This window comes from Oculina patagonica, chromosome 8 (assembly GCF_052425735.1).
Source record: "Oculina patagonica isolate OP01 chromosome 8, crgOcupat, whole genome shotgun sequence".
NCBI lineage: Eukaryota > Metazoa > Cnidaria > Anthozoa > Scleractinia > Oculinidae > Oculina > Oculina patagonica.
The window spans coordinates 10,157,499-10,182,753 of NC_135765.1; the positions used below are offsets into that span (position 1 = coordinate 10,157,499).

The window sequence follows — 25,255 nt, forward strand, 5'->3', positions numbered from 1 at the left end:
TTGTGATGTACAATGTTGTGGTTGAATTTTGAGCTAAGTGGCTCATCAGGCCGGGCTTATCCTGGTTTCTTTAGCATTAAGCGGCCATGAGTATTTCAACTCCCCCCTGGATGGGATGCTAGTCCATCGTAGGGTTACCCCCAGCAGTCCTGCGACTGAAGGGGTCACCCTGTTTAAATATCAGTTATTATTATTATTATTGTTATTATTATTATTATTATTATTAGTAAATTCGCTGGTACCCATTTGTACACCTGGGTGGAGAGAGGCACTATGAGAGTAAGATGTCTTGCCTAAGAACACAACGCAGTGCCCTGGCCAGGTCTCAAACCCGGACTGCTCGATCCAGAGTCCAGCGCACTAACCATTAGGCCACCGCGGCTCCCAATCTTACACACACCTACAGAAGGTGTACTGCATCTCTTTTCTTCATTTTTTCACTTGATTAAATACTTACTCTGTTTGTGATACCTTAAAGGATCCTTTTAATACCTAAACAACAGCTCTCCCTTCCCTTTTGTACACTCCAACCATGAAATTAATCCCTACCCTTCCATATACCTACAGCCTGGAAAAGGTATTCCTTTCAGGTGGAGCCTCCCCGTTATGCCACTATAGGGAGTAGTCTCCCCCCCCCACCCCTGGGTATTGTACCCAAATACAATACAAAATGAAGAAACCTAATTTAACACTTTTTTTATTTCGCTCTCAGTCCCATTATGTTACAAAGCTTTTGATAGGCTGTTCTCCCCACCCTCACCCACCACACCTACTGGGGCAATGATATTGATGTTATCTCTGTTGATGATTGTGGTTTCACTACACGTCCCATGAACAAAATTGCACTGGACTTCTTGTGGCAAATCATGAATAGAAATGGATGATCGGCACAAAATATTGTATTTCTCACAAAACCTGTTGGAGCCATCATGACTACTGCAGTAGCTGCCGCAGCTTCTGTGCCCTTCTCGTTCACTTCCACAAATGCCTTGTGAATGACATGAGATACATGGAGCTTCTCGGGGCCTGGTGACATGCCTGAGAAATCAGCCTTGCACTCATTAAACATATCTGTTGCTCCCATGTTAGTAAGAATTTCATTAAGTGCAAATTGCTGAGTCAGCATAAATCTTGGCAGTGACACCTCTACCTTGTGAGGGTGAGACTGTGATACCAGAGCAAGAGCCTTTTGTAACTTGTCATGTGTGAGGTCTTCCTCTACATGTAACTTGCCCAGCCCATGGGTGTCGTGAGGAAGCAGAATGACCATGGACAGATCTTCTCCTTGGTAAGGCAACTCAAGAACTTGACAAGCAAGCTCCCCGCCATCTTCAGCATGCTTGAACTTTGTCGTGACGTGCATCATCTGTACTTCTACCTTTTCACTTTCGGAGATGAAGAATTGCTGTGGGAAAGTCGCCTCTTCATCGAACTGGTTTTGCCATAATCCCTTGAAGTAAATTGCATTCACTAGGGTCAGCCGAGTGCGTGAGTTGAACACATTCTCAGGAATCAAATTCTTGATCTTCTGTTTCGTTTTCTCCTCGACCCACTCATTCACCTCTTTTCTGGCGCCCTCTGAATCTTTCTGATAATCAACCAAGGCTATTTCGGCATCGAAGAATGTTTTTGTTCCTTCCACGAATTCTTGCACAAGACTGAAGTTCTTTTGCACGAAAAGTCGATTTGCAGCTAGCAGTTCGTTGCTCGCGCTGTTTGATTCCAAGAGGGTATCGAGAAATTGTTGTTCTTCGCTGCGAAGTTGATATTTAGATATTCCTTCCCAGTGTAGAGCCTTGGCCATCTGCGCAGCTGTGTTTCCTCTTGCTCCCATAAAAGTCATGCCAAGTGCAATGCTCAAACTGCTCGGCGAATAAAACAGGTTTTGACCGGCGAAGGTTGGTTCATTTCTGAGAGCTTTGTGTAGATCAACGGTGAATTTGTTGTTTGCTTTGATTACAGCTTCCATTTTAGAATCCTTCTCGAGCATATAAAAGGGGCTATATATGAAAGCATGTGTCTATAAATGTGAACTTACTTGCGAAAAGAGGGGCGGTTCTAAGCACTTGTGCAAAATAACATGTAATTCAACCAATCAGAACAAGAAACGTTTGAACCACTATGTCACGCGTCACGTAATCCAGCAGATCGACAGAGCCTGGTACATGGTATTGATCTTCAGATGCAGTTTGCTCAAAGAAAGATGGTTGGTAGCGCCTTACGTTTTGTGTTTTTTCTCTCACTGTTTAACAGTTTGGTGTTCGCAGACCAAAATGAAAGCGAACAGGTGGGAGCGGTCATAGAAACCATCAACGATTTTGGTTTCGATTTGCTGAAGATTTTCAACCAAGAGCAGAAACTGAAAGATGAGAATCTCTTCTACTCTCCAACAAGTATTGCAGTTTCGTTGGCAATGGTGTTCTTGGGAAGCAGAGAAAACACGGCTCATCAATTAGCCCAGGCATTGAAGTGGTACTCGCATGAATTCGAAGATGTTCATTTAGCATTGAAATCTCTACAGGAGGCCATTACGGAATCTGAGCACGAAAACTTAGAGCTGAAGATTGCCAATCGAATTTGGGGACACGAGCACTTAGATGAGACAGCCGAATTTAAGGAAAGCTCTCTGACATTCTACAATACACTCATTGCAAAAGTCGACTTCAAAAAGAGCTATGAACGAGCGAGAGAGGAGATCAATGAGTGGGTCGAACAAAATACCGCAAGGAAAATTAAGGGATTTCTCCCACCCGGAGCTGTCAATCAAGATACACGGCTGGCGTTAATTAATGCAATTTATTTCAAGGGCACGTGGTTGCATGAATTTAATCAGGAGAAAACTCATCATGCTCGATTTCGCACTGGTAGCGACCGTGAAAATGTTGTTGAAGTTGAAATGATGTCACGCACCTCAAAACATAGTTTCTTCTTTGACATAGAAAACAATTGTAAAGTCATAGAGCTACCTTACAGTGGCGATAATGTTGCTATGTTGGTAATCCTGCCCAATGAAATCAATGGAGTCTCGCAACTTGAACAGATGATAAACACTGAAATGATGTCGCAATGGATCATGTCTCTCGAGAACACCACTGTGAAAGTATCCATTCCTAAATTTATCTTGAGTCAGCATTTTGAGCTGAAGGAGGTACTGAGTGAACTAGGCATTAGTGACTTGTTTGAACCTGGTGTAGCAGACTTGTCTGGGCTTAGTTCAGTTGAAAGCCTGTATGTGTCTCACGTGATACACAAAGCACATGTTGACGTCAACGAGCGGGGGACAGAAGCTGCAGCAGCATCTGGAGTAGTTCTGCAGAAGAGATCTTTAGACATGCCTCCAGAGTTCTATGCTGATCACCCATTCTTGTTTGTAATCTATCACAAGAGTTCAAACGCTATTTTATTTATTGGCCGCGTCAAAACGCCTGAGGTAACTGAACAGGAGCATGACACTGTCAGAGTTGATAGTAATTCCAACTCGGCACATCAAAGCGATGAACTGTAAGTCTGAGTATATATATCTTCTTTAGTGTGTATAGTGTCGCTGTATATTTTTACGAGCCTTGTAGTACTTTGGCAAGCCCAAAGGGTGTCTAATGAGAGATATATTATCCAACCTTTTCTTTTTCCAAAATGCTGACTTTCCATTGCTTATGAATCATTTGTGCGGTCAAGAAGAATATGAAGTCTGCTACACTGGTCTTGTGGAGTACAAATATGGCGAGATACTTGTTTCTGCATGCATTATTGATTTTGTAATCCATGAGTGGAAATTGGATAATAAATCTAAGTATTTAATTCTATTAGAAAGGACTATCTTCAAGCTGCAGAGAAAGGGTGGCAGAATTTCACGCCACCTATTGCCCTTATTCTATCACTTGACCCAACACTCTCAGGGTTCTAGATAAATGTTTAATACAAGACGTCAACAAGGAATTCCAACAGGTCTATTTGTGTATGCTCCCACTGAATCACAAGAAGTTTTTTTATTGATTGGTCAGGTCAGGTAGCTGACCTTGTCTGGTTTTTGACCTGACACAGTGAAACGCTTTCTCTTATCTGGAACACTGACTCTACCATTGAGCTATATGAAGGTACTGACAGAAGGTTGACCTGCAATCAACCTGCTTGCCAGTGACATAATAGCTCAGTGGTATTGCAGGGGTCATGGCATTGAACCCTGTTGAACCATTTTTTGTCAGACTTTCTTTGCAGTTGTTCAACTTGAACATCTGAGATATTTCTAAAACGTTGACATTTTGCATTTGTACATGGTCTTACAACAAATATATCAATAGTGCAATCTTATTAACCTGTGGGCATACCTTTTAGGGCTTGAAGAAAACTTGATTTCCAGTTGCCTTTCAGACTGGGATTTCCCAAATTTTGCCTACCCAGGGCAGTCATGCATGCTTGTCTTTTTTTTTTTATGATTACTTGGTGGATGACTTGCCTGGGCCCTTTCCCATCGGGCAAGTCAGCATGAAAATGGTACTTGCCTTACAGGAAAATCTACTTGTCCCAGAGGACCTGATGGCACTTTTTTTAGCCCTGCCCTTTGGATAAGGGGACGTCCCTATACACGTACCATATAATTATTCTGTTCATAAGGCGCTTGGGGGGGGGGGGGGGGGGTGAGTACTCCCTTAAATTGCCTATATGGGAGGCTCTGCCCGAAAGGGGTACCGTTTTCAGGCTTCAGGTATGTAAAAGGGTAGGGATTTCACAAGTTTAGGTATACGCAAGAGTATGGAAATCTGCCCTTTAGGTTGTTAAAAGGGTCTTTAATTAAAATATTTCAAGCAGATGCAATATTATGGCTGTATTATTTTCATTTAAAGTGCTAGCACATGAAAGTGACATGAAAACGTTGTGTTCTAAGTCTAACCATGTCTTTTAGGTATATGAAAGGGGTACCTTTTTCAGTAAAAGGTATACGGAAGGAGAACAATTTCTGTCAAAATGGTATATAAGGGGGTATATAAGGGGGTATAAAGGGGTAAGGGGTTAGAGCTCGAGGCAGAGCCTCCCCGTATAAAACTTTTTTGAGTACGCCCTAGGGACATAAGGTAAAGTCTATGTCAAACCAAGTGGCCCATACCACTGAAGCGTATCCTGTTTTGTGTGGCATTAAGCAACTAGGAGTATTTGTACTCCCCCCTGAATGGGATGCTAGTCCATTGCAGGGTTAGCCCCCAGTAGTTCACTGGTACTCATTTATACACCTGGGTGGAGAGAGGCACTGTGAGAGTGAAGTGTCTTGCCCAAGAATACAGTGCAGTGACCTCAGCCAGGGCTTGAACCCAGAGCGTTTAGGCCCCATGGGGGGGGGGGGGTACTCGGGATTTCAAGTGATGGGGATGATTGAATGGGGGCAAAAATCAGGATCCAAAAAAATCCCTAGGGCTTCCACCATAACCCGAAAAAATCCATAGATCAAAAAATGGATCCCTCAAAAATCAACAGCAAAACATGTTTGATTGTACTTTATTTGTAGAACTACGCAGCCAAAGCACTTGTCCTCTGTTTTGTTTTGCTCATAAAAGTAGTAGCGTTTCCTTTGGTGAAAAGCAGCTAAGCACTGATAGGGGTTGGTTTGTATTTTATGTCATAATTTGTATGTTGAGAGACCAACTGAAAATTGTAGAACAGGTTTTATGCATCATGTCACTTTGTTTACCTTAGGTTTAAGCCTAAGATTATAAACACGCAGAAAAAGAAGGAGGCCAATATCCCACCATCTTGACCGAACAAGCTTGGTCAATAAAGGATTCATTATATGAGCAATAAAGTCATGAGTTATGAATTGAAATTACTCTCTTTATACTGCTTTATAGTAACCTGAAGGAAGCCAGTTAAAGGCACAAACGACCCCACAAAATTATTTGTTGCAATTAGATTAAACAATAAAATAAATTGATTTAATTTATTGACATGCTCGAAGAATGAATAAATCAAATCTTTTTCCTTGCACAAAATTTCAGCGCGTGAGCCTGCAGAAACAGCGACGAATTTGCAGGAAAATTGCGGGCAATCTCAAGCATACAAGATAGGCCCATCTTACCCACTCGGGTAGCCAATCACAATGCAGGGTGTACCTCATCTTGCATGCTCGCAGAGCCAGCCATATAAAAAAGAAATTATCAGCAGCTCTCGGACCGCTCAATCCAGCGTCCAGCGCACTAACCATTAGGCCACCACGCCTCCCAATCTTACACACACTTACAGAAGGTGTACTGCATCTCTTTTCTTAATTTTTTCACTTGATAAAATACTTACTCTGTTTGTGACAGCTCTCCTTTCTCTTTTGTACACTCCAACCATGAAATTAATCCCTACCCTTCCATATACCTACAGCCTGGAAAAGGTATTCCTTTCAGGTGGAGCCTCCCCGTTATGCCACTATAGGAAGTAGTCTTCCCCCCCCCCACCCCTGGGTATTGTACCCAAATACAATACAAAATGAAGAAACCTAATTTAACACTTTTTTTTATTTCGCTCTCAGTCCCATTATGTTACAAAGCTTTTGATAGGCTGTTCTCCCCACCCTCACCCACCACACCTACTGGGGCAATGATATTGATGTTATCTCTGTTGATGATTGTGGTTTCACTACACGTCCCATGAACAAAATTGCACTGGACTTCTTGTGGCAAATCATGAATAGAAATGGATGATCGGCACAAAATATTGTATTTCTCACAAAACCTGTTGGAGCCATCATGACTACTGCAGTAGCTGCCGCAGCTTCTGTGCCCTTCTCGTTCACTTCCACAAATGCCTTGTGAATGACATGAGATACATGGAGCTTCTCGGGGCCTGGTGACATGCCTGAGAAATCAGCCTTGCACTCATTAAACATATCTGTTGCTCCCATGTTAGTAAGAATTTCATTAAGTGCAAATTGCTGAGTCAGCATAAATCTTGGCAGTGACACCTCTACCTTGTGAGGGTGAGACTGTGATACCAGAGCAAGAGCCTTTTGTAACTTGTCATGTGTGAGGTCTTCCTCTAACTTGCCCAGCCCATGGGTGTCGTGAGGAAGCAGAATGACCATGGACAGATCTTCTCCTTGGTAAGGCAACTCAAGAACTTGACAAGCAAGCTCCCCGCCATCTTCAGCATGCTTGAACTTTGTCGTGACGTGCATCATCTGTACTTCTACCTTTTCACTTTCGGAGATGAAGAATTGCTGTGGGAAAGTCGCCTCTTCATCGAACTGGTTTTGCCATAATCCCTTGAAGTAAATTGCATTCACTAGGGTCAGCCGAGTGCGTGAGTTGAACACATTCTCAGGAATCAAATTCTTGATCTTCTGTTTCGTTTTCTCCTCGACCCACTCATTCACCTCTTTTCTGGCGCCCTCTGAATCTTTCTGATAATCAACCAAGGCTATTTCGGCATCGAAGAATGTTTTTGTTCCTTCCACGAATTCTTGCACAAGACTGAAGTTCTTTTGCACGAAAAGTCGATTTGCAGCTAGCAGTTCGTTGCTCGCGCTGTTTGATTCCAAGAGGGTATCGAGAAATTGTTGTTCTTCGCTGCGAAGTTGATATTTAGATATTCCTTCCCAGTGTAGAGCCTTGGCCATCTGCACAGCTGTGTTTCCTCTTGCTCCCAAGGAAGTCATGGCAAGTGCAATGCTCAAACTGCTCGGCGAATAAAACAGGTTTTCGTCCACAAAATGCTCGTCATTTCGGAGAGCTTTGTGGAGATCCACAGCGAATCTGTTGTTTGCTTCGATCACTGTCTTCATTTTGAAAACTTACTGACGTCCAAACACCGAATAAACATTGCATTCGTGACAATCGAAATAATGGCCAGGCTGGGGAGGAATGGGGTGTTTTGTGTCACGCGCGTCACGCCGACGTCACGTCAAACAGACAGAAAGCCCCATAAACATGATAAACCAGATTTGCTTAAAAAGGAAACTCCCATAAAAATAAATAGATGAATAAATAAATAAATAAATTAAAGCGGACTCCATTTTAAAAGTGAGGAAGGTTACAAAAATTCTGAGCAACAGTAAAATACCGAACAATACCGTTGGTTCGTTCAGTGTTTTTCGGCATGGCAAGACACTTCACTCTTACAGTACCTCTTTCTCTACAATTGTATATTAAAATGGGTAACAGCGAACTGTTAAGACTGCAAGAAGTGTTGCAGCTAAACAAACTACACAGCAGAATTATGCCTATGAGCAAACCATTATTTGGGGTAGGGGAAACGTACTTTTCGCTTCCCGCCCCTTTCCTTGGTGGTTCCCTCCTCTTTATCCCATTTCTTTTGCAAAAAATAACGAAATGTTGCGAAAGTTTTTCAATTCCTCTCGGTTTCCGCCATCTTGGAAATCCCATCTCCCGCCCTCTCTTCTCCCGCCCCTTATCTCCCGGGCTCCCGCCACCCTGTCCCTTCTACTTATTTATATGGGATTACTTGCATGGAGCGTTGTGGTCTCTCATCTAATACTCAAAAGAAAAAGGAATCAAATAATAACGATTATTACCATAAATATATATTTTTCATAAGAAAACATTACGCTGCAGGAAATTGCATAAAATGCGAGAACAATTAATTCGCTATTTATGGGGGCAAGTGATGTTTTAAGGCTTGTCCAATTACATCCTTTCTACTGAGTCCTATCAATCCAAGATCTTCTGGATCACAATAGAAAGTTTCTTTCTTTTCAAGTGTTTCAACAAAAATACAACATTAAATGTTGCTTTTTAAAGTTTTTTCAAATCCTCTCAGCGATACCAAAATATCTACTTGAAAAGGCGAGGACCGCACCTCATGTTAACAAGCGTAGTTTCTCTGGCAACACCTTGTATCAACTGTCTAACTCTACTGTTATAGACTTAGCCAAAATGAAATGTAAAGATTATTACTGGCTCTATATCAATGCGACCGATGTCGAACCTACCGGCCAAAAGAAATGGCAGCCAGAACTTAAACTGGAAAATTTTAGGTGGGATCTGGCTTTTAATCAGATAAGTAAAACTTCAAAAGAAACAAAACTTAGAGAATTTAATTATAAACTTCTTCATAGAACAATTGTTACAAAAAGGAACTATATACTTCTGGAATTGAAAAGGACAACAAATGCATTTATTGCAATAGACCCGTCTCCATTCTACATTCTTTTGTCGAGTGTGAAGTATCAAAGTCCTTCTTTAAAAAGTTATTTCATGGTTCAATAACACAAACTTTTCGGAATTTTCACCAACAGTAGCTGAAATTCTCTTTGGAATCTGGAATAGCGGAAACGATAAAACGCTATCTAAATTTAATTATTGCTTATTATTTGCCAAATTTTTCTTATACCGCCAAAAGTGTAATTTAAAGCAATGTAACTTTAATGAATTCACTATCAAACTACTCTTCAAACTTCGACTTGAAAATCTTCTTTAATTTCCAACTTGAGAGGAGAAAAGGCTTCTCTTTCTCAGACCTGTTATTATAAGAATGTTTGTATTTAAATTTGTCAATTGCAATTCAAGTAAACTATTTTTTTGGAATAATTTGTGTGTTGTCAAATAAAGTTCATTAAAAAAAATCCTTTCTACTGGCATGGTCTTAATCATTGGTAAACCCTGTAAAAGAGACCTGGATCAATAATAGTTGTATTTGCCTATTTCACCACCAATTTGCACCAAAAACTGATCTATTAGCTCTGTCAGAATTCCGTCGATAGATTCAAAATGGACAGTCGTGTAGAAAGATCTATGTTATCAGTATTAGTTGCTTCTCGCAAAAATCCGCTAACGTGAAAACTGTGACGTCGTCACAAGTGGCTCAATGATTGCTCCTCCAAATCCCAGAAAAAGTCAAGTTTAGCACAACGAAGCTCAATACAATCAAAAACTACAAAACGCGCCGTCCACAAAACTACAAGCAATTTCCCGAGGGGAACGTCATGCAGGATAACCCCCCCCCCCTCCCTTCCCTGCCGAAAAAAACGGATATAGCGAAACGTAAGCCACAACTATCTTGGATGCGCCATCTAGGATAATCAAATTTTTCAAAAATGTAGGAAAATCTCCCAAATTGATACGAAAAATCCAAAACAAAGATAAGGATGAAAAGGATTTGGAATAAACTCCACATAAAATGCATTTACAGTGCAAATAAAGGAAATGTAATTTCGAAGACTTTAATTGTATTTACATGGAATAACAAATTGAAGATAGAAATCAATTTTTCAGAGCAATTCTATAAGTTGTATTTCTTTCTCTCTTTAGAGTGAGATCTGGCAATGAAATAATGGCTCTTTTCCTTGCGTGACCTCGGCCGTTTGATAACATTTGTATTCGACTTGTAGTAGTTGCTTCATAAAACTAAAGAGTCACTAAATGATGTTAATCACAAATGGCCCTCTGTATACACACTTGGCTTTTTGGCTTGCGTGTAATAATCGCAAATTGCAGGCAGAGAACATTTATTTAATCACAACCCGACATTTTGTATATACACATGTCGTTTTGGCTTCCTGGTAATTATCGTAAATTGCGGGCAGTAAACATTATTCAATCACTCCACACTCCCATTCTGTACATACACTTGGCTTTTTGGCGTGCTTGTAATAATCGTAAATTGCTGCAGAAAACATTATTTAATTACAATCCGGCATTCTGTATATACACGTGTCGTTTGCAGGCAGAAAACATCATTGATTCAATCGACACAATACCCTTTCAGTACATACACTTGGCCTTTTGGCTAGCTTGTACTAATCGTTAAATCACAATCCAGCATTCTGTATCTACACACCTCTTTTTGCTTCCTTGTAATAATCGAAATTTGCAGGCAAAAAACATTATTTAGTCACAATCGGGATTCTGTATAGACACTTGTCTTTTTCGCTTGCCTTAAAAATAAGCGTTATTGCATGCAGAAAATTATTTTTTTCTGTGTGCAATTGACGGTTAATGTACAGGCAAGCGAAAATGACAGCTATGTGTACATAAACCCATTTAAAGATTTCCTTTACTAATGAAATTATTTCCCTAGTGCAAATGAAAGTGGGAAGTTAATAAACTTCAGTTAAAATCCAGTCTATGTTTTCTCCAACAGAACAAGCAAGAAGACCTTCATGCCCTTTACAAACCGCGGCTCTACAAAGTCGTCTATAGATGGAAGAACGCTTGAATTAACCATGAAAATTAACTGCACTCAGCCTTTTAAGTATTTTAACAAGAACGACACTTGCACTGACCCTGAAGGTACAACAAACGAACAATCTATAACTTATTGGATCGTAATCTGCGTTTTGAATGCCTTTCTCTCCTTTACTGCGCTGTTCGGAAACTCTGTGATTCTAATAACATTTTGGAGGACATCTTCGTTGCATTCAGGGGCGAATATCTTACTGTCAAGTCTTGCCGTATCAGACCTAGCTGTGGGCATGGTCGCTCAGCCCTTGTTTATAGCAATCATACTAAGCCGAATATCTACTGTTTATCTAGTTTATGACATTATGAGTTACTTTTTGTGCTGTGCATCTTTCATCTCCATTACAGCGATAACAGTCGATCGCTTGCTCGTTCTTCAGTTACATTTGAGATATCATGAGGTAGTGACACTGGTTCGTGTAACTTGGGTGGTGATTTTTATTTGGGTGTTCTCTGGCGTGTGCACGCTGCTTTTAAATTTAGGACTGAGTTTTTTTGACATTGCCGCATTTGCTACGATTTTTACCATTCTTCTTGGAAACTTTGCAGTTTATTTCAAAATCTACCTGATCGTGCGACGCCATCAAACACAGATTCAACATCAGCACCATCAGCAGCAACATGCGAATCATGAAAATATGTTTCAGCGTAAAAAGATTCAAGAAAACTGCTTTGAACACCTTTCTAGTGTACATTTTACTGTTATGTTGTTACATGCCTTATTGTATTGCTCTTGTGAGTGGAAGCATTACGCGAGAAGTTTATTTTGCAACGATCACACTTATTTTCATAAATTCTTCGCTAAACCCTTTATTGTACTGTTGGCGAGATCGAGAGATTCGCAGAGCCGTGAAGCAAATGTTTTGCCGTTGACTCATTTTTTGCTAAGCAATGCTCTTTTCGTTCAGTACCGCTTGTGTACATTCGAGTAGCGTACGTACGTACGTTTTAGTTTTGTTTTTTTAATGATTCAGATGCAAATTTAAGAGATGTTTGTTATAAGAAGAAAATATATAACGTTTAAGTAGTAGGTAAAATATGAGCTGGAGATCTGTATGGGCGTTTACAATGGCGAGCCTCATTTTCTCTTGGTTCTGCACGTACTCAAAGGTGCCCAACCCAGGAATGAAAGGAGCAGGAATCACTTATAAAAGACGCCTCTGGTTTACTTCACTTCTTTTGCAATGGCGGAAGAAACTAAGGAACAATGTTTTTGACACGTAGCTAATATATTAATTCAGATTTTTCAATCTCCCCAAAGTTTATTGAGGCAGTTTGTCGATAAAAAGAGACAACATTGTACATTTACTAGTTTATTGGCAAGTTACAGCTTTGTACATGCTTAGCTTGAAGGATCAATGAAGAGAGACCAAAAACTTTGCAATCCAACTCTTATTTTGAAGTGAACTGCAAAGTTGTCTTCTTGCAGCCCTGATCACAATTCGATTTTCAGTTCTAGCTAGCAGAAGATTCAATAATTTCTATCATGTTATTTATTTACATATAAATACATTTTACCGCGACCGTAATCTACTTTGAATCAAATTGCTTGACAATAGATAGCGTTCTGTAGACATGCAACTTTACAGACTGTACAATTCGAATACAGATGAGTGTCGTAATACATGTACATGATCGAGAATACTATTTCATTTTGTAACTGCCAATCTACAAGGTATTTATATACGTATTAAACTCAACACTCTATACCGACGACGGATATAAAAAAAACATTAACTTGTGGCTTATACTCCCTTTACAAATGATGAAAGAAATATTCGTTTACGTGAAGGGTTACCCTTCTCTTTGGACATTTTATACATATATAGCAGTTTTCAATTGAGTGTCGTGAAACCAAAACCAAGGTGAATTACTCTGGCCAATCACAAATGACACAGACAATCCAGTGAACCAATAAAAACTCGAAGCAATGTGCCGACACGAAGCGCGGGAAAAAGTGCGCGAGCGAATCACAATTGGTTTTGGTTTTGCTTCTGATTGGCTGAGAAAGTGAAGCGAGTTTTTTGAGCCAATCACTAAGCGTAGTGATGCAAAATCAAAGCAAACGCGAATTACTTTCGACACTCAAGTGAAAACTGTTCTATTAATTTTGCATTGCCAGGCAGTGATCTTCTATTCGAAACATAGGCAAGACCTATGCTCTTCACCACAGCCATATCATATTGACATATTTACAGTAAACTTTGTTTTTAAAATACTCGAAATACCAACATACTTTTACACACGTGCGCGGGTGAGTTTCACTTCTTGCGCAAACATCCTTGAGATACAAAGGGTTGAATTCAGGATTTTAAAAAGGGTATTGAAAATGGAAACAAAAATCATTGCTCGAGGACTTCGAGATTACTAGGCACAACATAAATATCCAAGGCGGTTCAATTTAAACTGGACATAAGTCATCAATATATGGCCATTTTGACCATGTAGTCGGGGTTTGTTTGAAGTTCTGTGACTTTGCTGCAATCATTTTAACTTGTTCTTCTTTTACCTCACTCACTTTATGTAAACCTTCTTATTCGTGCTCTTCAAAGCCTTGTTGTGAATCCGGTAGTTGTTGGCGCTTCATCTGGGACCATCAAGCCTGGCGCCGAATTGGGTCTTTCTTCAGGTTCTTGGGTCTTTACGGAGGCAGTGAAATCCCAAGATCTCGATCTTGATTTATTTTTGATGAGGTTGAAAGTTACTTGAGGCTTTTCGTCATCTTCTGAACATTCAGTGTTGTTCTTCCTCGCCTGACGTTGCACGCCGCTTTCAGCATGAATAGTCACTCGTGTTGTCATAATGGAAGAGGGTTGCTGCAGGCTTAGGCCATCCAGGAAGCTGCTGTATTTATCAAGCATGGGGACAGACCTGGACCTTTTCAACGTTACTTCATGGGGTCTTTGATGGACAGAATTTAAAACTACTGGTGGATTGCAGGATGCCGATCTTGTCAAGCGGGCAACTGGTTTCTCCACCTTGTGCAGCTTGTTTGTCGTACCAACCGGATCCTTTTGCTTGGCAAGTGGGGCGGCATTGTTCTTCCTCGCTTTACGTTGCACGCCGCTTTCAGCATGAATAGTCACACGTGTTGTCATAATGGAAGAGGGTTGCTGCAGGCTTAGGCCATCCAAGAAGCTGCTGTATTTATCAAGCATGGGGGCAGACCTGGACCTTTTCAACGTTACTTCATGGGATCTTTGATGGACAGAATCTAAAACTACTGGTGGATTGCAGGATGCTGATCTTGTCAAGCGGGGAGCAGGTTTTTCCACCTTGTGCAGCTTGTTTGTCGTCCCAACCGGATCCTTTCGCCTGTTAACTGGAGCGGCAGCAACTGCTTGCTTGACTGCTTGTGGTTTTTTCATTCCTAACATTTCTCTAATAGCGTTCCTGAAACGGCGGTCTCTATAACTGTAAAGCAGAGGATTAAATAGAGAGTTGAACTGCGTCACTGTCTCTGAAAACCTGAAAGCGTCAGTTGTATACAAGAGGGCAAAAGCCTTCACTGGAAAAATGATTCCTAAGATAGAGACAACAAATATTGGAATGAAGGAGAATATCAGTGCAGCGGTTAGCATGCTAGTCGTCTTGGCAACTTTAGCTTCCATCTTCACTCTCATCTGAACATTGACTTGGCTGATTTCGTTTATTTGACGATTGCGTATTCCAGTGTAAACCTTTCGATAAAAGAACGCAATAAGTATTAAACAAACTACTCCCATAAAAGCACACACGGTATACCAGCCTTCCGTAAACCTGTGATCCAGACCAACCACTGCCAGTATAGGTGATGGAGGCGCTGCGAAAAACGCGGAGAGCCAGGCAGCTAGTGCGAATTTTCTTAGGCGGCCTTTAGTGACGATAACCTTGTAGTCCATCCATTTTTGTATTGCTACGTACCTCTCCCAAGCAATGACAGTCAAGTGGCATAGAGTAGCAAAAAAGAGAAAAAACATGAAAAAAATTGTCGCCGAGTCTGTCATACATGAAAGCGCAAACGAATCTTGAGATGATACTAAGAAATCAGTAGTGGCAGATAAGGGCATAACTATAGCGCCAATTAGAAGATCCGTAACGGCCAGGCTTGACAACAGAATGCTCGAGGGTTTCTGCATCTCTTTACTTTTCTTAAAAACAAGGATTACCATTATATTTAAAAGAATGGTCAGGGGTGAAGCGATAAGTGTTATGGCGTCTATAAACCAGTAAAAACTAGAAGTACTTGAGTCAAAAGTAAGGGATGATCCATGACAAAGTGACGGTGGTGAGATTGGAATATTATAAGTGGAATTAAGACCATGCGCAACAAATTGCATTTCAGTGTAGAATGAAGGATAAACTCTTTTGGAGGTAACAGCGGTCCGTGGTGGCTGTCAAATGGTCACTTGTTAGTCACCAGCTGCCTCTGTTGCTAACGATGCCATCCTGTTTCTTCAATCCTATGGATGTATAAGATTAAAACACGTATAACTACCTATTAAAAACAATTCTCGTTCTCTTATGCGTGTGCTTTTATACGTGTAACTCTGAGAAGTTTTCTTTTTTTGAAAATAGATACAATAGAAGATAAGTCGATTGGTTTTTCGATACATTGTAGTATGATTAAAGGAAAAACTTAAGAGGATAGGAGTATGCACCTAGAGAAAGCATGGAAACAATCGAGAACAATACTGTTAGGATTAAACGTGCAAATACGAGCATGAAAGAAAAGTGTAGGCAGGGACAATTGAATTTATAATTCTTGTTTGCTCTTGCCTGATATTCCTGAAACTGAAATACGACAGTTTGGCTCGGAAATTCTTCGGCCTCTTTTTCTTTCTTATTTCAAACACAGCACGAAATGGAAAATTTACGCAGCATTACAAATTACGTAAAGTTCCGTAGGCTGAAGAGATTGCTTTACGGAGTTGTTATAAGGACGCGTAAAGTTGCGTAATGTAGCCCCTTACGGAGATTTATGGCGTACCGTAAAGACGCGTATAGTTCAACTTTACGTCCGAGTAAAGGTGCCAAAAGTTCCGTAAAGACGGCCTTTATGGCACCTTTACGGCGGCTTTACAGAATAGTAAAGTTGCCATTTCGTGCTGTGAAAACAAAACAACAATTTTCATCCATTTTTTCAAGGACAGCTGTTACTTTCAAATATTAGGAAAGAAAATTACGGTATAACAGGGTCGCTGTAGTTGCATTATTAATAAAGATGAGCTATGGGAGGCGAGGTGGCCTTATGGTTAGCGCGCCGGACTCCGGATCGATCGATCCGGGTTCGAGCCTTGGCCGGGGTCACTGTGCTATGTTCTTGGTCAAGATATTTTACTGTCATAATGCCTCCCTCCACCCAGGTTTATCAATGGGTACCGGCGAAATAATGCTGGGGGGTAACCCTGCGATGGACTAGCATCCCATCCAGGGGGGAACAGAAATATTCCTAGCCGCTTTTAATGCTACCGAAACCGCGATAATCTCCGGCACTAAGGGCCACTTACCTACGGCCTGCTTTTTTGTCAACGATTTCCTTCTGGGGGGGAGAGACATGGGTGTAAATAAGAGTCGTTATAAGCATGTCCGTAAATAATCTTACTTAAGAGGCTGTCTCTGTAAAAACTACCCACTCCGAAATTTACGTCAACAATAATTTTGCTGAAACTCTGGTAACTGAAAGACTTCACCGACGCTAAAACGAAAACAGATTTGGTTTGATTCAAATTTATATTCTTCTAATCTTCTCCTTCCAGGCCCGCCACAGCATCTCGAAGGATAAAAAAGGAATTTTTCAAGGCGCTGTAAAATATTTCATTTACATTGTCTACCAACCAATTTTATATTTCAATTTGCTCAATAACAATTCTTGTTTTTCTCTAGCTATAACCGTTTTTATCAGTACGTGTGTGAAATATTTACGATGTTTTTGCCTATATCAAAATCGACCTGCTTGAGCAGATTGTGTCATAATTACAGCTTGAAAGATCGAATACCGGTTAATGCTGCTTCCACAGAGGTCCGCACAAAAGAGAAGACCGATGATCGCACCAACCGGTTGTCCGTAGGTGCTTACTATTTGTAGGAAAAATCCGGTTGGTTTAACCGCTGCATAATGTGAATAATGATAACCGATTTTCCGAAGAAACTGACCAAACGGACGAGATTTCGCTTACCTTTATTCTACCAGGCGTTCCGTCCTGCTCACTCGATCTAGCGCGAAATTCATGTTCTTTTTAGTCGATATAACTCTTGAGGTAATTAAAGGCTCCTTGAGCCAACTTATTCGTACCATGTACTTCATGTAATGTTTGTACATGTTTTGCTGCTTACTTGTTTTGAAATGCATGCGTACAATGCAATGCATGCCTACAAGCAAGTATGCTGGGTGCATGGATCTTCATAATTGTGAACTGAAAATGAGTAGGGTTGGTTAAGGGGTTTGTAGTTGGGTTCCAAGTTTTTGTGAATCTGCAAAGATAGCCAACAAGTAGTAGTATGTTTTACTTCTACTCACTCCAAATAGTTAACCTGTGCGTATAACCTTATCCTTTTACTTCAGAAGGGTACATCTCTAAAATATCTATACAGTACTCCCATTCTAGAACAGAGTATCCAATATTTAAGACATTTGCTGGAACAGGGTGTAATATTTCAATGGCCCAGAAAGTGGGCCATTGAAATAAACTAGATTTCTAGACTAGGGTATTAAAAATTGTGCTATTCTAGAAATGCGGATTCATATTGAAGACCTTGGTAACACATACATACCCACCACCTGCTTAAGAAACTTAGGAATTTTTCTTTTTTTTTTATATCAAATTGTAATTTTTGTACATGTTAGCTATAGGAATTTTTGTCTTTTATATTAATAATTAATAGCTATAGGAATATTTTCTTTTTGTCTTCTATATCAAATTGTAATTTTTCTATATTTAGTTAGTATTAACAGGTGAAGAGCCATGTAGTATGGATATACTGTTAATAAACCATTATTATTATTATTATTATTATTATTATTATTATTACAAGTGAAACCGGTAAAAACAATATATAATTATATATTCCATAGAAAACAGGAAAATGTGAAAAGGTTAAAAAATAGATTAGTCTGAATAAATCTGCAGCTTACAGTACTTTTATAAGTAAATGCCTACATTGTGCGGTTCCAGAAAATTTGATACTCACCCCAAGGATGGTCAATGGAAATTCCGAAGGGGAGGGAGGGCGCAATAGCCCAAATTTTTAAAATAAAGTATGAAGCTAAATTGAAAGTTCCAGGGGGTCGGAAGGGTCCAATCTTGGGGTAGGTATGGATATTTTTGGAACCACACATTATAATTAAACTGCCATTAAGGTCTGGACACACTAGGCGACACGTCGCTGCAACACGCCGCGGCGACAGTCGCCTTGTGTGACATGCGACAAACTGTGTCGCTGCAACAGAATTTTGTCCCTGCGACGTGTCGCACGAATTCAAACTGGTTTGAGAGCGCGTCATGTATTTTCGCCATATTGAATATGGAAAACTAGTTTGCATTCCCCCTCTTCCAAATTAGCTGTTTGTGCACCAAACAAACACCTTGTTGCAGCGACTTAGTTGTAAGCAGTACACATGGAGCGACTTGTCGCCGCCACCTGTCAAGTCGCATAAGTTGTCCCGACCTTTACACTATTGAAGACACTTAAGCCTGTGCTAGAGTAAATTTATGGTCTGCGATAATAATTTCGTAAATTCTCTGTAATTTCATTATTTTTATTGAAACAAAGGAGCATTGGAGAATACCCCGCCATTATTCATCTGCTCCCGTGGTCCACAGTCCGCAGTGAAATTTTGTTGTTAAGTTATATTTCACTCATAACGCAGTCCGCAGTCATGCAGTCCATTGATCAAAATTGGATTTAACTGTTATAATTGCCTGCCACCGCGGTCCACAGTCCCATAGTGTTTTATTTGAAAATAATACAAAGTCTGCTAATCGCCTGCCACCCTGGTCCGCAGTCCCGTAGTGGATTTAAGAACAGTAGATATCCTGAACACAATATAAAGGCTAACCGCAAGCAACCAAATCGCAGTCCATAGTGTACCCAGAATTCTACATGTTAACAATATATAGTGTTGCCCTTACAAATATAGATAGCTAACCGTGAACAGGCTAACCAAAGTGCATTTTAGGCTAACCGAAATGAATAAGTAGGCCTCTCTAAACACAAAACATTCTGTCCCATATGTTCACTATGGGACTGCGGACCACGGTGGCAGACAAGAAATGCGTGACTACGCAGTGGCAGGCAATCTAAACACCAAACTTTTTGTGACGGACCGTGGACCGTGGACTGCAGTGACATTAAAATCAGTTCAGCATGAAATAATTTTTGATATTTGTATGGTGACTGCGGACTGCGGTGGCAGTCATTTCAGTTATGCAAAAAAGTGCCGGGGTAATCTACAATCATGCCAAAACAAAATAGTTTTGTCATGAACCCAGAATGGTTTCAAAACTTACATGTAATAAAGTGTCAGTATTCACATGTAGCCTTATTGGGTTCTGGGATGTTCATATTACATATAAAATAGCTATAAATGTCACTAAAGTATATTCAGGTTTAAACTGGCAACATGTGGGAATCAATCATGTGACAATTTTATTACATTAACACAATGTGTATTTTTGAGTTCATTTTGACTAAGAGAAATGTCATTGCACTCTTCAAGTCACCTGTAAATAGAAACAAAACAAACAAAAACTGTTTATTTTGACAAAATTGCTATTTTTCCAGCATGCAGACTGTATATTGAATGGCCTTTTTCAGTGTGTGAAAAAAAAAACTGACTGCTTTCATGTTGGGCTAGTGGATTCAATAATTTTTTCCACTTGCTAGATAGCCAAATGACATTTATGGATTTTTATTTGTTGTTGTTGATCTTTCCAGAGAAACATGGGACTTTGGGCAAGCATATAATGGTTTCACCTTGCACAGTCTACCTGGGTCAGGCCAGGAAGAAATCAATTTTCTTTGCACCCTTCCTTTCATTAATCATAATTTTGCAGAAAAAAATGTCAGTCTTCATCTGAATTTTTTACATTGCTAGCTGTAGTTTAAAATGCTACTGAAGGCCATCCAACAACTGAAAATACATGCCTTAAAAAAATGTCAAACAGCTTTTTTATAACATAGGCAAATGTCTGGTCAAAAAGTAGATCTTTTAAAAATGTCTCAGGTAGTGAATGTGTGAAGAGAGGAGGATGGAAATTGCTGAGATTGGCTGAAGAGATCAATAACTGCCTGAACTTGTTATAATCCATAGTTTAACTCACCAGCAATTCAGAAAGTCCTCAGTTCAGAATTCTGTAAATCCTGTTTACAAATTAGACATTCTAATAATCCCACAAATTACCTGTATACAACAAAATGCAAAAGAAACGTCAATCTATGTCTGGCAATACAATACACATCATGGAAAGATAGAAATTTAAACTTAAGAAATGGTCTCATTTATTTCTTTGCGGCCGGAAATGACCACATGGTCAATATTTTGACAAACATTTCCTCACGTATAAATAATTAAAGGATGCGATTCTTATTAAATTGAAGTAGCTTAACATTCAGATAACAAATATAAATAACAATTACATGCCTCGACCTACTGAGTGACATTACTATGACACTATCGCCTCAAAATCTACAAGATCATTTCGGCTTTAATTCCAGTGAGCTAAGACCAGCTTAGTTTTAGTACGATTCTATCTTTAGCACTTTTATTAATCTTCACATAAAAAAACGCCGAAGACATAAGCTTAAGCCAGTCTTCAATTAACAATTAGACTACGAGCCCGAGTTTTCTATGAGCAAATAGCCCGACGTTACTAATCGAACCAAATCGAACGTTCGATTAATCGAACTTACTCGAACTGAATCGAACTGTAATCACGCGATTAGGTTCGATTAAGTTCGGTAATCGAACAGAATCGAACTCTCACAAAAAATTTTGAGTAATCGAACTAAATCGAACGTTTGATTAAGTTCGATTAGGCTCGATTAAGTTCGACTGGGTTCGATTTGAAAATCATGGAAAATGGATGTTGATTAAAAAACAACGGTCGTAAAATTCACGGTCTAATTACATTTGGCTGCAAATGGCGGTATGTTCCCAATAAACGGGTGTGATCTCCCACGCGTGCTTTCCGACGAAATCGCCAGCTACGCAGACTACTTGGGACTCCATAGGTTGATAACATGAAATAGAACTAGAGTGAAGGAGGATTTATTTTCTATTGTCTGTTGAACTTTGCGTTTCGGGTTTTTTTGCCGAAAGTCCATAAATAAAAAATTTATTCATTTATTACTGTTACTTAGACAGACTGTTCAATTATCTGGTTGTATGAGGGTGAATTTAAGATTTGTCTTTTGTGTTCGATTAAGTTCGATTTGGTTCGATTAGTTCGGAAATCGAACGGAATCGAACTCTCTCACACAAAGTTTTGGGTTCGATTCTGTTCGATTATCGAACTAATCGAACCGAATCGTTCGATTAAGTTCGATTCAGTTCGATCAAGTTCGATTACCGAACTGTTCGATTAGTAACGTCGGGAAATAGTCAACGAGGCGCAGCCGAGTCGACTATCACTCATAGAAAACGAGGGCGAGTAGTCTAATTGTTTTAGTAGAAACTCTAAAGGATTGCAGTCCAAAACCTACAATATTGTGCACTTTGAAGACAAAAATGAAGAAAATTTACCGCTTAAAGAGCTTCTCTCGCGCGCGACTGTTTTCTATCGGCGAATAGAAATCAGTGGGAGAACCAATCAGATTCGCGGATTTCCAATAGAACACAGCTGAGTTTCTACTAAAATGAAATTATAGTACAATGAGAAACGCTTACCTGAAGTCTCTGTTAGAAATGTTTGTGCGAAAAGCTTCCACCGTTTCTCCTCATTCCATATTCTTCTCCAGTATCGGGAATACAAATAAAGGATATCGAATACCCTTTGTTTCGGGACTCGCGTCAAGAAGAAAGAACATTGACAAAACTATCCTATAGAACTCGAAATTGCAAAATCAAAACACTAGATCGACGCCATTTTGAAAATGCGCCCGCAATACGGACCGCGGGGAATCCGCAAGCAGGGGGGGACTAGGGGGGACACAGCTTAAACTCTCCCCAAGCGCCACTCCTTTGTCTGAAAGAAATTACATTCAACCTCGCTCAAAGCAATTACAATGAAAAGAAACTGATCACGCTATAATAAAGAGCATACACTCAAGCCTTTGGCAAAATTTTCTTTTATTTCAAATGCAAATGGTCGTTGAGTAGGAAGCCAACAAACTTTTCAATTGTATTTTTTACTACCGTACTTTTTCACGAAAAAGTAATAATGGCCATTTTTCAAAACACTATTTAAAAAACTACAACTTTGCTCAAAAAGATCCTAAGAGAGAGGTTCTAGTAAAGTTTTCAAGCGAATTTTAAAATGTGATCCGTTCTGGTCACGTGACCGATGACGTCATAACAATGGGATTAATTAAAAACTACTTCACATATAATTATCTACCAACATGTAATTTCTTATTACCTCGCATTAATGCAACGCCAGATACGCACTTGTACCCAGACTCCCATTTTTTGAAAATTGTGCATAGCTACCTTAATTTTGATATTTTGTTCGGTACCTGGGCAGTCCGAAATGCCTCACACCAATGTGCTTCAAACTGCAATGACTGCTTTTTTAGTAATAAACTATTTTCGTCACAGTGAGCAAAAACGAACTTCTGAGCAAAGTCACGTGACTAATGACGTCATCAACCTACGACTTATACAATAAGTAGTTTATGGTAAGAGTTATTTCTATACGACGTACTACTCCTGCTGACTTCAAACTGACCAAGTTATTTGGCATTGACGATTTTTCAGTTGCAAAGGATTTTGGGAAGGTTTTTATTATAATTATATATTGTTTTTATAATTATTATTACCTACGCACCGAGTGAATTTTGCAGTCATTTTCGAGCAACAATTGGTACGTTCGAGATCCAGTGCAGAAAAATTATGCACTCATGAACGATTCCAACATGGAATGCCAGAAACAGGCAGCCTATCTTCTTGTTAAAGAACTGCTGGCGTTTATATGTTCGAGGTGAAAACGCACAATGCACATCGGTTTAAAGACGCCATATTGAAAAGACGACTTAAACCGTGTGGAGGTCCTGAAAAGGGCCTGGAAATGGAAGATTCGTTCAAATGGCAAGAAAATTTCCGTCGGTTTTTTACTAAACGGAATGAAAGGACTACCTCAAAACGTAGTCCACAATTCCCGAACGGAATTTCCGGAAAGTTACTTTTCCATTTGACTTCAAACCGAAATTTCCAGATTTCTTGGCCAAATGGTAAGCACCCCGGCAATCGATCTTTTACCAATCTAAATGGGAAAATTTCTTCGAACTTTACATGTAAGCTCTGCTCGACTCTCGAATTTTTTTCTTAACACCAACCTTGGATAGTTTATTGTCTGATTCTTGAAAAATTCAGCTCTCTGTTATTCGATAGGCTATTTAGCAGGAAAAGTGACCACGGTTGTGAGATTTGGTTCGCTAACAAGAGACTCGATAGAAGCCGTCCTTCGAAGGTAATACTTGTCATTTGCTGGAGCTGTAATGAAATTGAGCCATCTGGGGGATTGGAAAATAGCTAAAGGAAAAAAATGTAAAGAGAACAGCTCTAAAACGTCAACGTTATGTTTATTATTTAAAAACTGCTCTTACCTCGGACTCGAAAAAAAATTCAATGATTGGGCCCGACAATCTTCTTTAAAGAGGTTGCTGATTCACCCAGAAAATAGGTTCCACTTTCAGCGCAAGGAAAAAGGGAATAGTTCTTAAATAGTCACACAAGAAAAAAAGTTGTCACTGATCATTTTTATGAAAGGAAAGTTATTGAAGGTTATTGAAAGTACTAAAACCTTTGTATGTAAAAACCGACAAATTAGAAAAACATTTTTATCTGGAAGTTAAAGATCTTCTAGTCCTAATGCATATGGTAATAAAATTCTAATGAATATCACTGATCAAAATTAAAAGTACTAAAGCCTTTGTATGTGAAAGCCGACAAATAAGAAAAAAACATTTTTTTCTGAAAATTAAAGATCTTAGTCCTAATGCACATGGTAATAATATCCTAATGCATTTCACTGATCATTTGTTATGAAAGTTAAGAAAAAAGCTCGAAATTCTAAGTTTTCCATTAATTGAAGGGTTGATGTGTCTTTCGATAAAAGTTTATTCAGCCCAATTGTGTCACTTTCAGTCAAGCGAAGTGTAAAATTGAAAGTACCAAAGCCCTTGTATGTGAAAACCGACAAATTAGAAAAACATTTTTTCTGGAAATTTAAGATCTTTATCCTAATGCATATGGTGTAAGCCGAACTCTTTATGTAGATATAACTTTTCTGTACCATTGTATACCATTCGTAATAGGCACCGCCTTTGATTTGAAAAACAGCTCGAAATGCTAAGTTGTCCATTATTTGAAGGGAAGATGTGTCTTTCGATAAAAGCGTCATTCAGCCCAATTATGTCACCTTCAGTCAAGTGTAAAATTGAAAGTACCAAAGCCTTTTATATGTAAAAACCGACAAATTAGAAAAAAAACTTTTTTCTGGAAATTAAAGATCTTAGTCCTAATGCGTATGGTAATAAAATCCTAATACATATCACTGATCATTTGTTATGAAAGTTAAGAAAAAAAGCTCGAAATTCTAAGTTGTCCATTAATTGAAAGGTTGATGTGTCTTTTGATAAAAGTTTATTCAACCCAATTGTGTCACTTTCAGTCAAGCGAAGTGTAAAATTGAAAGTACCAAAGCCCTTGTATGTGAAAATCGACAAATTAGAAAAACATTTTTTCTGGAAATTTAAGATCTTTATCCTAATGCATATGGTGTAAGCCGATCTCTTTATGTAGATATAGCTTTTCTGTACCATTGTATACCATTCGTAATAGGCACCGCCTTTGATTTGAAAAACACTCGAAATGCTAAGATGTCCATTTATTGAAGGGTAGATGTGTCTTTCGATAAAAGCATCATTCAGCCCAATTATGTCAC

At 39.4% G+C, this 25,255-nt stretch overlaps 1 long non-coding RNA gene and 4 pseudogenes across 1 annotated transcript; 2 read left to right on the top strand and 3 right to left on the bottom strand.

Annotated features, from left to right (window-relative positions):
* Nucleotides 1-705: 705 nt before the first annotated feature.
* LOC144662588 (leukocyte elastase inhibitor pseudogene) lies at nucleotides 706-2,013 on the bottom strand (annotated as a pseudogene).
* Nucleotides 2,014-2,182: 169 nt separating this feature from the next.
* Nucleotides 2,183-3,993, top strand: LOC144662580 (leukocyte elastase inhibitor pseudogene; annotated as a pseudogene).
* Nucleotides 3,994-6,501: 2,508 nt separating this feature from the next.
* Nucleotides 6,502-7,763, bottom strand: LOC144662590 (leukocyte elastase inhibitor pseudogene; annotated as a pseudogene).
* A 3,322-nt stretch (nucleotides 7,764-11,085) lies between these two features.
* Nucleotides 11,086-12,903, top strand: LOC144662616 (melanocyte-stimulating hormone receptor-like; annotated as a pseudogene).
* Nucleotides 12,904-18,142: 5,239 nt separating this feature from the next.
* On the bottom strand, nucleotides 18,143-22,250 carry LOC144662663 (uncharacterized). Its single transcript, XR_013572497.1, has 3 exons — nucleotides 22,039-22,250; nucleotides 20,474-20,553; nucleotides 18,143-19,873 (listed from the first exon to the last, which is right to left on the bottom strand). It is a non-coding gene; the product is annotated as an uncharacterized LOC144662663 (long non-coding RNA).
* Nucleotides 22,251-25,255: the final 3,005 nt, after the last annotated feature.